Source organism: Vipera ursinii, assembly GCF_947247035.1.
Source record: "Vipera ursinii genome assembly, chromosome: 5".
NCBI lineage: Eukaryota > Metazoa > Chordata > Lepidosauria > Squamata > Viperidae > Vipera > Vipera ursinii.
The window spans coordinates 84419264-84436455 of record NC_139518.1 but is presented as its reverse complement, the minus strand read 5'-3'; positions in this window follow the sequence as shown (position 1 = coordinate 84436455).

The following is a 17192-nucleotide window of genomic DNA, read 5'->3' as shown; positions in this document are numbered from 1 at the left end:
TAATTCAGATAATGAAAGAAAGCTAAATCAATGAGAAAAAAGAGTTACTGTAAGCTGGGCAGCCAATACTTTTGATTATATACCAGCTAGGGTGTGTAAACTTTGTAGAAATATTTTGCTACAAACACGCATATGGAACCAAAGTGGTACCATTAACACAGTAATTGCATGACATGCATAATGCTCAGTGATCCAGTTTATGTATTTGCTTTTTTGTGAATTTTTTTTATCACTGTAGAAAAATGAACAACAAACGTGCAATAAAATAAAATGATAAAAATGCACAATTAATAAAATCAGCAACTACCATGTTACCTAAAATCCTCTATGGTCACATAAATACAATTAATGCAGTTTTTTTTAAATAATGTATTGTTTACACCAGAAGTCCCCAACTTTTTGGGCACCAGGGACCAGTTCCATGGAGAGAGGTTTTTCTGCAGACTGGAGGGGGCATGGTTTTGTGTGCTGCCTGCATCCCTTGGATGGGGCTTTGCTTGTTTGTGGGGACCGGTTGCTGGTATTACACGGACCAGGGGTTGGGGACCCCTGGTTTACACCATCGGTGTCCAACCCTGGCAACTTTAAGATTTGTAGACTATATATATACCCATACACAAAGATGTTACATCCCAGAAGGTAACAAATAAAACCAGGCATGGAGAGGATGTGTAGTGTCCCAGACAATACTGTGGACCATGGTCCAGCATGTTATGTCCTGGATAGAGGGAAGTGAACTTCCAATTAATAATTATAATAATTATTATATTATAATAATCAGATTATTATTATTATTATTATTATTATTATTATTATTGTTGTTGTTGTTGTTGTTGTTGTTGTTGTTGTTGTTGTTCTAATAATTATTAGTTAGAGACTAGGAGATTTATTAGTTTTTAAAGAGCCCTTGGGGAGACATGGCAGAGGGAGGGGCTATGACCACAAAGGTGTGCTCCTAGGTACGTGAGAGGCCACCTGATGAAGATGAGCTTGAGTTGTAGAAAGGGTTGTTCCTCCAAAAGCTATGGTCACAGCCAAGATGGCGGACGTGCAGGCGGATCGGTTAGGGTGAGCTCTGCAAGTCTCAGAAAATAGGCGTCCTAGGAGCCCCCCAGGGGTGTTTATACCCTCTGGGTTGGGGGGATAGTGAGGGCAACGATCTGGCAGTTGAAGGCTGTTGGACTGCTGGTTTGCTGCCGGTTCTGCTGCTTTCCCGGACTGGATGTTTGCGGCGCCTTCCCGCTGCCTCGGGCGTTTTCCGGGCCATTTTCGCGGTACCTGGCAGTTTCGGTGGCCGGCGGTTTCGGCAGCGGCGTTTTCGGCGGTGACGGAGCCGTGCGTCCTCGGATGGTCCCGGGCTGCTAGCGGTCTCGGCGGAGGCGCTTCGGGCCATTTCGGGCCGCTTCTGTGGTCGGCTTGGTCTGCCTCGGCTGTGGCGGCGGCGGCGTTCTTGGCTCGTTCCGATGGCGACGGTGACGGCGGCGGCGGCGGCGTTGCTCCAGGGCCGCTCTAGGCCTTCCTTATCATCGATTGTTTGCTGGGTCGTCTGCCTGACCGTTTGCCCGTTCCCGCCTGAGCCTTTTTGGCCCGTTTTCCATCGGCGGCGGGAAGGGCTGGATTCTTCTTGGTTCCATTAGCGTCCTGGCGGCGGCAGCAATGGCGGCGGCGTCTGCAGCAGCGCTCCGGTGGTGGCAGCGGCCCTGGCGGCTCAGCGGCGATGCTGCACTCAACTTGTCTCTTCCTCTGCTTGCTTTGCTCTTTCCAGATGGCCTGGTACCCTCACTGCTGTTGGTGGCCTCGAAGGTTCCTGGGCTAGCCGGTTAACTCCGGTGGATCCCAGTGGAGCCCAGTGGTCCCTTGAAAGATCTTGCTTTCCGTGGCACCAGTTGTGACTTTGGTTGGTGCCATTGGATTTTTGGACCTAAAAGAATTAGATAATTTGGAAGGCCCCAATGACTGCAGAACTGGCCATGATCAATCTTCTGGGAAGGCAGAGCAGCGGAGGATTCGGCTATTTAGTAGTGCAGACTTTGATGATGTAATACACTATCACATCTCTGCCTTTGGACTGTTGCTTATTGTCATCCACATATCGTCCCCAAAGGATTCAGAGTTCCCTGGGTACTAGCCACCGTGGGAGGGTGGCTTGAACTTACATCTGCTGCCCCTAGAGGTGAGAGCACTAGGGGACATGCTGTACCCAGGATGGATGTTTCGGACCATTCCCCCAGGAATAGGCTTTCCGACTATCGTGAGAGGACGGTGGTTGGCCTGTCCTGGGGTGGCACCCAGCTGAGTGGCAGTGGCTGGGTGGAAGCTCGGGACACCTATTTGTTCTCTGTTTGGACCCTCCTTAATTAATTGACTATGGACTGCCTATATCTGGACTGCTCTTATGCCTTGTTTTAGGTACTCCTCTACGGACTTGCTCGCCCTCAGGGGTGCTCCCCCTTCCTGGAGGCGGCCCGCCTTTCCAGCCGAGTACAATCTCGAGGAAGGGCCCATTTATTGGGATCCTGAGAGATGGCTGGGCACGGGTATGGACCTCCGACGTAAACCTAACAAGAGGTCCCTGGTTTGCTTTTTGTCGAAATTTTTTTGGGGGTTAGGGAGGAGGGAGGGTTCTTCTCTTGGTTGTTCGGACGAGGGGGGCAGTCCAACAACCTTTGTTCAGGCTAGTGCTGAGGCGGATCGCGGGGGGGAGGAGCGGGGGTCGGTCGCTTCTGGGGCTCCAGAGCCAGTCGTGGGACTATCCATCCCCACGACGATAGGGAATGGCAGCAGGTGTAGGAACAGAGGGCCGTATCGATCTCAGGGAAGGCCTCTCCGCTGTTTACAAGCGGTGAGGCACTCCGACCCTCTGGTTCCGCCCCGAGGTCCCGGGAGTGAGGATGTGCAGCCTCCTGAGCTCCGGCTGGTGTACTTGAATGCCAGGTCGGTCGTCAACAAGGCTCCTCTCGTCCGTGACTTGGTCGAGGGTGAGCAGGCGGACCTGGCTTGCATCACGGAAACTTGGCTGGGCCCAGAGGGTGGCATTCCTCTGGTTGATCTTTGCCCACCAGGTTTCCGGGTGCTGCACCGGCCTCGGGCTCAGGGTAGGGGTGGGGGAGTGGCTGTTGTTATGAGGGAGACCTTGTGTCCACGGGAGGCCACCGTTCCCCAGATAGTCGGGTGTGAGTCTCTCTTTTTGAGATGCGGCCCTGGTGCGCAGTTGGGCTTGCTGCTGGTGTACCTTTCGCCTAGTCACGCAGCAGCAGCCCTGCCTGAGCTGCTCGATGTCCTCTCTGGGCTGGTGGTTGAGTTCCCGAAACTTATAGTCTTGGGGAACTTCAATCTACCATCGCTGGGAGGATCATCTGAGTTGGCTCGGGAGTTCATGGCTTCCATGACGGCCATGGACCTGACGCAAGTAATTTCGGGACCGACTCATGAGGGAGGCCACACCCTTGACTTAGTTTTCTTATCTGGACGGTGGTTAGATGATCTTGGTGGGGGCTCTCCAATTATTATTCCCCTGTCATGGACCGATCATCATCTCCTGCGGCTGGTCTTCCGTTTTGCCACCCCCCGCCGTGGGTGTTTGGAACCAATTAAATGGTACCGCCCCAGACGCTTAATGGATCCCCAGAGGTTCCAGGCGGCGCTGGGGTCCCCACCTGCCTCCCTTGCTCACAGCTCGGCAGATGCCTTAGTGGAAGCCTGGGAAAGGACGGCCACTGAGGCTCTTGACCGAGTTGTACCCCTGCGGCCCCTGACCCGGTGCAGATCCCGTCGGGCTCCATGGTTTTCTGCGGAGCTCCGGGAGATGAAGCGTCGGAGACGGGGCCTAGAGAGCGGTTGGAGGTCCAGCCGATCCGAATCCGACCGATTGCGACTAAGAGCCTACATTAGGTCTTATCTCGCTGCGATAAGGGAGGCGAGGTCTAACCACTTCGCCACCCTTATCGCGTCCGCAGATAATCGCCCGGCCGCCCTGTTTAGGGATGACTCGCTCCCTCCTAAATCAGGAGGTGAGGGAGGATCCCTTGCAGGGTCGTGCCGAGGAGTTTAACCAACATCTGTCGGACAAAATCGCTCGGATTCGGACCAGTCTGGACTCTGACTGGGCAGAGTCTGACGATCAGGACACGGGCGGTCTTGTCGATATCACCTGGGAGGAGTTTGATTCTGTGACTCCGGAGGAAGTAGACAGGATCATGGGGAGGCTGAGCACCACCACATGTTTATTGGACCCGTGCCCTTCCTGGCTGGTCTATGCAGCCCGGGAGAGGACACGCAGCTGGTTCCAGGCAGTTATATTGGCTTCTCTGAGTGAGGGTAGCTTCCCCGCCGTCTTGAAGGAGGCGGTGGTGAGGCCTCTCCTCAAGAAGCCTGCCTTGGACCCAGCTGTATTGAACAACTTTCGTCCTGTCTCCAACCTTCGCTTTCTTGCGAAGGTTGTTGAGAGTGTGGTGGCGCATCAGCTCCCTCTGGTCCTGGATGAAGCGGATTATCTAGACCCGTACCAATCGGGTTTCAGGCCCGGGCACAGCACGGAGACGGCATTGGTCGCGCTGGTGAATGATCTCTGGAGGGCTCGGGACAGGGGATATTCCTCTGTTCTAGTCCTATTAGACCTCTCGGCGGCTTTCGATACCATCGACCATGGTATCTTGCTGCGGCGTCTCAGGGGGCTGGGAGTGGGAGGCACAGTCTTACAGTGGTTCTCCTCCTATCTCCAGGGACGTTCGCAGTCGGTGTTGGCAGGAGGGCAGAGGTCGACCGCGAGGTCTCTCATTTGTGGAGTTCCTCAGGGGTCGGTCCTCTCGCCTCTCCTGTTCAACATCTACATGAAACCGCTGGGTGAGATCATTCGTGGCTTTGGAGTTGGGTATCATCAGTACGCTGATGATACCCAACTTTTCCTTTCGACCCCAAACCACCCCAGTGATGCCCTCAACGTGATGTCCCGTTGCCTGGAGGCGGTTCGGATCTGGATGGGGAGGAACAGACTTCAACTCAACCCCGACAAGACTGAGTGGCTTTGCATACCTTCATCCCGGGTTTATTCGGACATTCCACCTCTGGCTATGGGGGGTGAACTATTACCCCCCGTAGATAGGGCTCGCAACTTGGGAGTCCTCCTAGATTCACGGCTCACCTTGGAAGACCATATAGAAGCTGTGACTAGGGGGGCCTTCGCCCAGGTTCGCCTGGTGCGCCAGTTGCGGCCCTATCTTAGCCGGGATGATTTGTGCACGGTCACTCATGCGCTCGTGTCCTCTCGTCTGGACTACTGCAACGCTCTCTACATGGGGCTGCCCTTGAGGACCACCCGGAAGCTCCAACTGGTACAGAATGCAGCCGCGAGAGTTGTGTTGGGAGTCTCCCGATACTCCCACGTTACACCTCTGCTCCGTGAGCTGCATTGGTTCCCAGTTGTCTTCCGGGTGAGATTCAAGGTACTGGTAACGGTGTTCAAAGCCCTCCATGGCATGGGGCCGGAGTACCTTAGGGAACATCTGCTGCCGGCATCAAGCTCCCTGCGCCCTGTGCGTTCCCACAGAGAGGGCCTCCTCAGGGTGCCACCGATCAGAGAATGTCGATTGGTGGCCCCCAGGGGGAGATCCTTCTCTGTGGGCGCTCCGGAGCTGTGGAATCAGCTACCGGTAGAGCTCCGGATGGCGCCCGATCTTCGCTCCTTTCGTCACGATCTCAAGACGTTTCTGTTTGTACAAGCCGGCCTAGCCTGATGGGGATTGGTGGGGTTGTTTTATTTTTGGTGTCTTAATTTTATCTTGGGGTTTTTAGAATTTTATTCCAATTGTTTTAACTTGGGCAATCATTTAATCTCTTTTTAATGTTTGTATTTAGTATTTTATTCTGCCCTGTGAACCGCCCTGAGTCCTCAGGGAGAAGGGCGGTATATAAATATTATTAAATTAAATTAAATTAAATTACTTTGTGTAATCTCCTCTGTAAACCAAAGTGCTTGACCAATTAATATCAGCACTGTCAGAATCCAGTTATATTTTATTTCTATCTATCTTCTGTGATATAAAAACCAATTCTTACTATCTCCTGGATTCCGTCATACTACGGGAGCGGGGTAGGCATGGGGTTTTTACTACTTCCTCTATTCACTACAAAGTAACCTTTTGTTGATTCACTTCAGGTCTGCTAACCATAACAATGTGGCCATCTGCCTTTCATCCTATGCCCCTCTGAAACTCTCCTCTTTACCAGCAGCGAGTGAAAAAGGGGGTCGGAGATGCAACACCTGGGATCTGGGTAGAGAGAGGATTGAATGATCGTATGGAGGGAGCCGGACTGATGTTATTTTTCCTGGAGTCAACACCTAGAAATCTGCCTGTTTGAATCGCCCGGAAGAACTGCGGGGTGGGGGGCTGCTTGGGAACACTTTAAAACATTGAATGGTGGGGGGGATCACTCAGATCCTGTCTAGCATGCCTACTATCAATTTCTCTTAATAAAAATTCCTGTTGGAAGAGACTGTTTCCAAGAGTTCTGTTTTCTTAAGATGTAGATTGAAGTGGGTCCTTACAAGCACTTTCTACTGAAGGAACTCAGAGATGATCGTGCAATACGGACTGCCCAATTCTAGTCACTAATCTTGTTATGGTATCTTGTGGATTGAGGTAATCTAATCAAGAAGTCATCAAACTACTATAGCAATGCTATCTGTTTAAGACAGGCCATGGCTAGCACAGGGGTGAAAAGCATTTAATGCACCCGAGGACTGATGGGAGAGTCAGTTTGGTCTAATGGTTAAGGCAGGGGTCTTCAAACTTGGCCCTTTTATCAGCCAGAGGAATTCTGGGAGTTGAAATCGACAAGTCATAAAAGGGCCAAGTTTGAAGACCCCTGGATTAAGGCATCAGGCTAGAAACCAGACAACATTTCAAGTCCCACCTTAGCCATGAAAGCCAGCTAGGTGACTTTGGGCCAGTCACTCTCTCTCAGCCCAACCTCTCAAAGTGTTGTTATTGTGGGGAAAAGAGGAAGAGGAAGATGTTGGATATGATAGTGCCTTGAGTTATTTTTTGTATTAATAATAATAAAGACAGGATACAAATTAAATAAATATTTCTTCATAACTTCATATCTCAAACAAAGAACTTCCTCTCATCATCTGATGCTGATGACATTTTATTCCGCTATCTGAATGATCTCACTCAGTGTTCAGTTGCATGGGATATACAGATAGTCCTCGACTTATGACCACAATTAAACCCAAAATTTCTATTGCTCAGCAATACAGTCATTAAGTAAGTTTTGCTCATTTTGCCACATTTTTTTTAAAATCCCATTTATATCCCGCCCTTCTCCGAAGACTCAGGGCGGCTTACAATCTAAAGCACAAATCAATGTGTTTAGCAGTAGCCTTCATTCTATGTATATGCCTGCTTATTAGGGCTTTCGCCCCTCCCCCCCAAGCGGCATTATTACAAAGTCAGCTTATTGCCCCCAACAATCTGGGTCCTCATTTTACCTACCTCGGAAGGATGGAAGGCTGAGTCAACCTTGAGCCTGGTGGGACTCGAACCTGCACTAATTGCAGGCAGCTGGTGTTACTTAAGGAGGCATTAGCCCACTGCTCCACCACATGGTCATTAAGTGAATCTAGCTTCCCACATTGACTTTGTTTGTTGGAAGGCAGTTGAAAAGGTTACAGATGGTAATCATATGATCCTGAAACAGTGCAATTTTTATAAATACATGCCAGTTGCCAAGCACTCAAATTTTGATCATGTGATTATGGGAATGCTGCAATGATTGTGTGGGAAGTCAGCCCCCCCACAAGAAGGAAATATTAAAAGGTCAGAATATTATATTTCCTCAAAGGATCTTAAAGACGTAGAAAAGCATGCCCAGTTTTTCTTAATAGCCCCCAGTCTCCCTCCCCCAAGCAGAAACCAGCTCTGTAGAAATGCAGATGTAAATAATCCATTCTGGAAGGTTGGAGCCCTCCAGCTAAAAGCTTAGGAAGAGAAAGACACCTAAAGTCTACATACCACACCCCACTCTAAGACAAGACATAATTGGATTAACCCACAGATGCCAAAAGGGCACACTCAGACTGAGGTCAAAGTAGTTTAGTTTAGTTTAGTTTTATTAAATTTTTATACCGCCCTTCTCCCGAAGGACTCAGGGCGGTGAACAGGGCATATAATAAAAATACAAAACTACAAAAGTTAAAATAGAATTAAATTAATGCCCAAGATAAAACAATAAAATATACAAATATTTAAAACCCAAATTAACTCCCCATCAGGCCAGGCCAGCTAGTTCAAACAGGTGGGTCTTTAACCCGCGCCGGAAGGAGCGGAGATCCGGTGCCATCCGGAGCTCAACCGGCAGTTGATTCCACAAAGCCGGGGCGCCCACAGAGAAGGCCCTCCCCCTGGGGGCCACCAGCCGGCATTCTCTGACCGGAGGCACCCTGAGGAGGCCCTCTCTGTGGGAACGCACAGGGCGGAGGGGAGTTGACACCGGCAGCAGGTGATCCCCGAGGTATTCCGGACCCATGCCATGTAAGGACTTAAAAACCATCACTAAGACCTTGAACCTCACCCGGAAGACAACTGGTAACCAATGCAGCTCGCGGAGCAAAGGTGTAACATGGGAGTACCGGGAAACTCCCAAGACAACTCTCGCGGCCGCATTCTGTACCAGTTGGAGCCTCCGAGTGGTCTTCAAGGGAAGCCCCATGTAGAGAGCATTACAGTAGTCTAGGCGAGAGGTCACGAGCGCATGAGTACATGACACAGGAAATACAAAGCCTCAAACAGGAACAGGAAACAACTCCAAACTAAAGCCCAAGAGGGTATAAAAACCCACTCCCTACTACAGAGCTTTTCAACCGGTGGTATGCGTACCACTGATGGTACGCGAGCACCTGGCTGGTGGTACGTGGCATTACCTTCCTCCCCCCTGCTTCCCCCCCACACTCTGCTCCTTCCCAGCTCACTTGCTGCCAGAAAACATGCTGCTTGGTGGCGGCCTGAAGGAACCCTACCGAGAGTGCACGAAGAACGCAGGCGCAGAGCGAGGCCCTGCCCTCCCCAGGGACTCATTGTGCAGCAACCAGATTGAACTCTTCTTATGCGGGATCCGTGTCGTCCTTCCCCCCCTCTTCTTACTTCAGAAGCAAACGGGAGCCTGAAAGGGACAGAGCCATCCACTCCCTCGGCAGGTAGGTGTTTGAGACCGCTTGCATAGGGGCCCTGAGTGACAACCTCACAACTGCCCCCTCCTTCTTTTCCCCCCTTCTCTCTCTCTCTCTCTCTCTCTCTCTCTCTCTCTCTCTCTCTCTCTCTGTTGCAGCCTTCCATCTTTCTACTCAACCCCCCCACAAGCTTGCGATACCCCTCATGGCCCCGTACGGCCGGCCCCAACCTCTGCCAACGAGCTCCAGTGTTTTGGTGAAAATGCTGCATTTTTACTAGAGAAGCATTTTTTTTTAATTTTGAGGTGCTTGTTTATTTCCAGTGACCAAAAATAATTTGACCAACTTTGTGGATGCGGGGCAAGCAAGGGAAAGAGTGTGTGTGTGGGGGGGGGAGAAATCCCTGTGCTGCCCACCGGCACGGCTGCCGTCCTCTGCGTGCTCTTCTGCACTCTGCCATTCCTGAGCTTCAGCAGCAATGTGCAGTACTGTCTGGGCATGAGGAGCCTCTCGGATGGCACACCGGCAGCCCCTGCGCAGAACCACCTGATTGACCCGCAGGGCACAGCCACACCTTCCAGACACCCTCGAGGCACACCGAGGAGCTGGGCCAGTTGGTCCTGCTGGCGCTCTTGACCGCCCTTTTCATCATCTGCTCCCTGCCACTGATCGCAAGTAGCTGGGGGGGAAAGAACTAATGGGAGAGGACAGACAAGAAGAACTGTTCCCGGTTTGGCTCCGGAGCCCACCGAATATCCAATGGCTTCCATTGATGCCTTTCTTCCCCCAGGATGCAGCTTAATTCCCCGAAATAAATATGAGAGAAGAGGAAAGCGCTCTGAGGGGTGGGGGTGGGGGTGGGGAGCGAGCACCCACTTTGCCTTCAGAATTTCCTGTTGGGTTTCGCTCTTTCCATGCGGGGCTGGGAAAGTTTGCTTGAAATCTTGGAGATCTGTAGCAGTCCATGCCAAAAGCACAACAGATGAACCTGCATCTGCAGGGGAGGGGAGGGAGCAGTGACGCCCCCTTGCTGTTTCAGTGGGGTGGAGTGGTTGGGCTGCTTCAGGACTTTCTTCAAGTCGGGATGGTATTGTCCACAAAGTTGGTCAAATTATTTTTGGCCACTGGAGGCAGAGTAACCAACAAGCACCTAGAAATAAATTTTAAAAAGTAAAAATGCAGTGTTTTCACCAAAACACTGGAGCCGTTTGGCGGTGGTTGGGGCCGGCTGTATGGAGTCACCAGCTGATCAGAAGCCCCAGATGCGGCCTCCCAGGCACATGGAGTCATGGTGACCCACTGGGAGCTCTCCACAACACTATGCGCCCGGCAGGCCGCATCCAGAGTGACCAATCAGCTGGCAACTCTGTACGGCTCGCCCCGACCTCCGCTGTTGGGCTCCCGTCCACAGAGAGCTCCCGGCAGGAAGAAGGAAGGGACAAAGAGGGAAGGAAGGAAGGAAGGAAGGAAGGAAGGAAGGAAGGAAGGAAGGAAAGAAATGAGGAAACCCCAGATGCCGGGCAAGCCAGGGAAAGAGTGTGTGTGGGGGGTGGAAATCCCCGGCTGCAATTCCTGTGTAGGATTTCCTGCTTGCAAAAGGAAGGGACAAAGAGGGAGGGAGGGAGGGAGGGAGGGAGGGAGGGAAGGAAGGAAGGAAGGAAGGAAGGAAGGAAGGAAGGAAGGAAGGAAGGAAGGAAGGAAGGAAGGAAAGAAGGAAGGGACAGTGGGAGCCAACCAGCCACCTGACCATCAAGGTAGTGGTGCATATTAATATGGAGAAATTCCTCATACATTCATCAGTGCAAAAGGAAAGTGATTCAGCAAAGGAACCACCACAGAAGAAATCAAAACTGGCACCAAATCAAAAATACAGTGAAGATTATTTGAAGTTTGGATTTCATTTCCTGGAAGAGAGTGATCAGCAGCTTCCTGTTTGTGTTATCTGCAGTGAAGTATTATCCAAGCATTCCATGATATCTTTGCTCCAGAGACATTTTTCAACCAAACATAAAAAGCACACTGAAAAGCCAGTAGCATTTTGTATGAAGAAGAGAGATGAATTTATAATATGCCGTGCTGCTTTCATGAAGTCCACTATCGTCTCCAAAAAATGTCTGGAAGCATCTTACCAATTGTCCTTGATAGCAACTAAAGGAAATAAGGCTCACGCCATCGTGGAAGAAGTCGTGATTCCCTCTGCCATTCCAATTTCTCAATTCTCTTCGATGGAAAAATGACTGTTGCTATTCGTCATATTCCATGTTCTGATAACACCGTCCAAAGGCGAATACAAAATATGGCCACAGACGTTATTCAACAAGTGGTGGAAAAAAATCACAGCAGCAGAAAAATTTGCATTTCAATTGGATGAAAGCACTGACATTGCTGGTAAGGCGCAATTAATTGTCTTTGTGCATGTTCCTGATTCGGACGAAATACTGGAACACGTATTATTTTGCCACCCACTACATGGCAGAACGACTGGGGAAGAAATATTCACAATAATTGACAATTTTTTCACCGAATATGGAATATTATGGATTTGGTGTGTAGGAATTTGTTATGATGGTGCAGCAGCTCTTACAGGAAGAGCTTCAGGGGTGACAGCATGAGCTAAGGCAAGAAACAGCTCCATTGTTTCAAATCATTACATCTTGCATAGACATGCACTTGCCGCTAAAGGGATGAGCCTTGTGTTACATGAGATGTAACACAAATAATAAATTTCATCAAAAGCCGGCCATTGAATGGATGTTTATTCCAGCAATTATGCAAGGATTTGGATTCTGAGCACAGCACTCTTCTCTTTCATACAGAAGTACGTTGGTTGTCAAGAGGTGAAACATTATCGAGATTATTCGAGCTACGAGATGAAACGCACCTGTTCCTGACAAATGTGTCATCACCCCTAGCAGAAAAGTTTGAAAATGACTTCAGCATATCCTGCCTTGCCTATTTGGCTGACATATTTAATGACTTAATCGGTCACTGCAGAGCCACGGTCATAACGTGTTTTTTATGGAAGACAAAGTTTGTGCCTTCCACAAAAAAATCTCCCTGTAGATAGGACAAGTAGAAAAAAAAGAATATTGCCTCATTTCCCGATGTGTCAGAGTTTATTGAACTAAATTCTATTGTTGACACTGAGGGCATTGAAACAGCCATCAAAAATCATTTGGAAAAATTGCACACAGTGTTTGCGTTGCATTTTCCATTCGTGTCAACAGGATGTGATACTAGAATCTGCTGGGTTGCATCACCCTTCATCATGGGCCATGTTCAGAACTCTTGACCTTTTCTCTCCAGAGCAAGAGGCACTTCTGGAATTGACATCAAACCGCAGTTTGAAGGAACTTTTCAATGAAAAAACACTGACTGAGTTCTGGAGCCAAGCTGCAAAACTCTACCCGGAAGTGGAGGGAAAGGCTATCACAGCCTTACTGCCATTTGGTTCCACATACTTGTGTGAGAAGGCATTTTCTTCCTCAGCATGTATAAAAACTAAGAAAAGGAATTGCTTTCAGCTGGAATCTGACTTAATTGTCAGTAAGCACTCTCCAGCCACGACTGCAAAGATTAATAGCAGAGAAGCAGGCACAAGTTTCCCGTTAAAAGTTTGGTAAATTGGTTCACTTTTTTCCTGTTTTTGTTTGATTAATAAAGTTTTTGACACCTTGCTAAGCCACTGGTGGTACTCGAATATTGTCATGTCCTAAAAATGTGGCACTCTCCTCTGCCTCTCCGTGCGCACAGGGAGGGCCGTGATTTTCTCCAGGCTGGGGTCAGGGCGGCGTAGCGCTGGACAGTGGGAGGGAGGGAAGAAAGGAAGGAAGGGACAAAGAAGGAGGGAAGAAAGGAAGGAAAGAAAGAAGGAAGAGACAATGGGAGAGAGGGAGGGAAGGAGGGCACCCACCCCAGTCCCACCTCCCCTCCACCAGAGACCCATGGATTCCCCCCTCACAGGCACCCTGCAACCTGAATGATGAGCTAACCCCCCCAGCCATTGACTTCGCTTGTCAAAAAGTTGCAAAAGGTGATCGCATGACCCTGGGACACTGTGACCGTCATAAGTATGAATCAGTTGCCAAGCATCCAAATGTAAATCACATGACCCTGGGGATGCTGCAACAGTCATAAGTTTGAAAAATGGTCATAAGTCACTTTTTTCAGTGCTGTTGTAACTTCGAACAGTCACTAAGCGAATTGTTGTAAGTCGAGGACTATCTGTACTTTATCATTTTTCTCCTTTTGTGTGTATGTGGGGGGGGGGGTGTCACGTTTTTGACACCTTGCTGGGCGACTGGTGGTACTCGAATAGTGCCTTATCCTAAAAGTGGTACAATTGGTGAAAAGGTTGAAAAGGCCTGCCCTACAACATGTGGTCTCTTACTCTTTTCTTCCAGAGCCATCTTTCTGTCTGGCTCTCCTCTTCAAGCAACTGAAACCTTCTTTCTAAAGCAGTTGCCATGTTGTTTATTCCTGGCTTGGACTGAACCCTGATGAAGACTTTTCCTTCAACAATTTTAAGTGTGAAAAACTTTCATAACTCCCTTTTTCCAGTGCCACTGTAACTTGGGTCACTAAACAAACAGTTGTAATTTGAGGACTACCTGTACAAGGAGACCATGCAGAACCTAACCACATAAACATGATAAAACTGAGCAGAAATCCTTCTTGCTCTAGAGACGACCATCAAGTCAAAACATTGCAAAGGTGTGCCATCCCTGATCTAATTTTCTTAAAACAAAATTTAATTGAACGTTTTGCAAGGAGCATAAAAATCAACAAAGTAATAACAAGAAAAAGCAGAAAGGAGGAAAGGGGAAAAAAAAGGCAAATGCGCAGAAAGAAAGAAGGAAAAGAAATAGAAGCTCCTGATTTTCTTTGCAGCAAACATAAGGACAATTACAAAGTCATCTTTTGCTCTGTGATTACAAAATAAAAGTCACTCTTTTCTATTATCCAGGTTTCTAACCACAAATCACAAGTGCATTTTTTCCCCATTTTACAGTACGTTAAAAGTTCTACAAGGGATTTATTTATTTATTTATTTATTTATTTATTTGATTTATATACCGCCCTTCTCCCGAAGGACTCAGGGCGGTGTACAGGGCAATAAAAATAAGAATACAGGATACAAGATTTAAAGTTAAATGATTGTGCCCAATGTAGTAGGTTAGTTAAAATAATGTTAAAACCCAAACCCATCAGGCCAGGCCGGCTTGTTCGAATAGATAAGTTTTTAGATCACGCCGGAAGGAGCGAAGGTCGGGGGCCATCCGGAGTTCAGCCAGTAAGCAGTTCCAAAGGATTGGTGCACCCACCAAGAATGCTCTCCCCCTGGGGGTCACCAGCCGACATTCTCTGACCGGTGGTACCCTGAGGAGGCCCTCTCTGTGGGAACGTACAGGACGGAGGGAGGTTGACGCTGGCAGTAGGTGCTTCCATAGGTAATCCGGACCCATGCCATGTAGGGCTTTGTATGTCATCACCAGCACCTTGAATTTCACCCGGAAGGCAACTGGAAGCCAATGCAGCTCACGGAGCAGAGGTGTAATATGGGAGTATCGGGAGACCCCCAAAAGAACTCGCACAGCTGCATTCTGTACCAGCTGAAGCTTCTGAGTGGTTCTCAAGGGCAGCCCCATGTAAAGAGCATTGCAGTAGTCTAGACGAGAGGTCACCAGGGCATGAGTGACTGTACGCAAGGCATCCAGGTCCAGATAGGGTCGCAACTGGCGCACTAGACAAACCTGGGCGAAGGCCCCTCTAGTCACAGCTCCTATATGATCATCTGATTTCCAGTCAATCATAAAGATATTGTTTCTTCTCTAAGCCAAAAAATTAATTCAGTCATCCTCGCAAGTTCCATCATACTCATCAATCATTCCCCTATTGTGGGTATAACTGAACTTTTCTGCTTTTCAGAATATAGCAGCATCGTGATCATTTATAAAAAGATTTTTGACCAGCTGCTTAACGATTGATCTCAAAAGTCTCTGGTTTCAATTATATTTTAATCTTTAAAAATCTTCTGAATTAATGTATGCATATGTATGATAGAATCTTAATTCTCCCCCCCACCCCTAGAACTGAAAAAAAAAACAGGTTTATTCTATTGCTGGTTTCAGAATCTAAACCAAACTATGCATAAGTAAATAGTGTTTCTTGCAAGAATTAAATAAAATCCTCATGTTACCTCTGAGTGAAACATTATTACTGTTTACATAATGGATTTCACTGTAGCAGCAATCTAGGAAAAGACACACATAACTATTTATCCTATCGATTGTTCACAGTTACAAATACTTACTTACAATTCTGTTTACCCAGCGGTTTTTACAACTTTAGAGTACTAGTATGACGTGAACGTTGATGAAATCTGATATTTGCAGTTCCACTTAGACATGGACAACATGTTTTGCACCATGTTTGTTCAAAAAAGAAATCACCTGTTTAAAATTTACGCTCATACAGCAGTATTTGCAAACTAATACCAAGCAGACAAATTTAATAGAAGTCACAATGCATGTATGTCGTAGTACTACACATATGTCATAGTAATCACATGATCATGGAGACAGGCTGGCAGGTCGCAAGGTTTTTTTTGAAGTCCACTGTAATTTCGAACAGGCATTAAATGACTAGTCACAAATCAAGTAATACTTATAAATTCAGCTAGCTTTTCTCAAATGATCACAGAACAGACAGGATTACGAGTGCCTATAGAACTGACTGAAATATTCCAATGAAGGAGAAAAATGAATCTCCAAAACTCTTTTCAAACATTTTATTAAAGTTTATTATAAGATAAAACACAAAGAGAAACAACAGTCAAAGGGAAAAAGTACAAAGGATGAAGGAAAAATAATGATTTCTGACTTTTTTTTTTCCAGTGCAGTAAAGTGCAAATAAAATTACTTCAACCTTTTGCTTGACATTTCTAATTGATTCAAACATTTCTATAATAACAAAATTGATCTAATCAATAAAACCGAAAATCAAATTTTAATTTTCCCACTTTGAGCATAAATCTCGAAGTGGCTTCCAGGGTGAAAACAAAAGTAGATCTTTAATTAAACAGTTTTGCCATCACCACTACCTTCACCATTTGTTCTTATTCCATTGTGGGAATTACCTTATCTAGACAGTTTTCCTTTGAATCAGTCTAACTTCCCTATTTAGTCTTTAGGGCAGGGGTGGGCAACTATGGCTCCTTTACAACCTGTCCATTTCAGCTCCCAGAATTCCTGAGCCAGCCTGACTTGTAGTTACAGGTAGTCCTCTTTCAGCAACCATAGTTGGGATGGTGATTCAGTCCTTAAGAGAAGTGGTCAGTGAGTGAAATCTCAACTATGCTTACTATCTTATTCAGCTTTCCTCCCCAGAATCACAACGGTGGCAAATGTAAGGATTGGTTGCAAAGTTACTGTTTCATCGCCTTGGTCAAGGAATGGTCGCTTGCAAAAGGAAGACGACCTGTATTAAGCTCCTATAGCGATGCACTGTGCCTCTATGGCAGGGCTCTTCAAACTTGGCCCTTTTATGACTTGTGGACTTCAACTCCCAGAATTCCTCAGCCAGGGAATTCTGGGAGTTGGAAGTCCACAAGTCATAAAAGGGCCAAGCTTGAAGAGCCCTGCTCTATGGCCTTTCAGCTTCCCTCAGCCCTAAAAAATCTCCTCCAAGCGCAACGAATCGTCGCGTGGGGCTGACTGCCAAAGACGCGTAAAATGTATTTATTTTTTTAACACAATGGTTTATCCCGCTTCCTCCTTTCTCCTCTCGCTCTTGAAACAGCCCCGTCGGTGGATCCGAAAGGAAAGGCCCCACAGGAAGGCCTTCAGGAGCAAAAAAAAAAAAAAAAAAAGAAGGGCGGGATTCAGCTACGGGTTCAGAGGGACCAGGGGTAGGCAACCTCGGCTCTTTTATGACTCCTGGACTTCAACTCCCAGAATTCCTGAGCCAGCCAAGCTGGCTCAGGAATTCTGGGAGTTGAAGTCCAGGAGTCATAAAAGAGCCG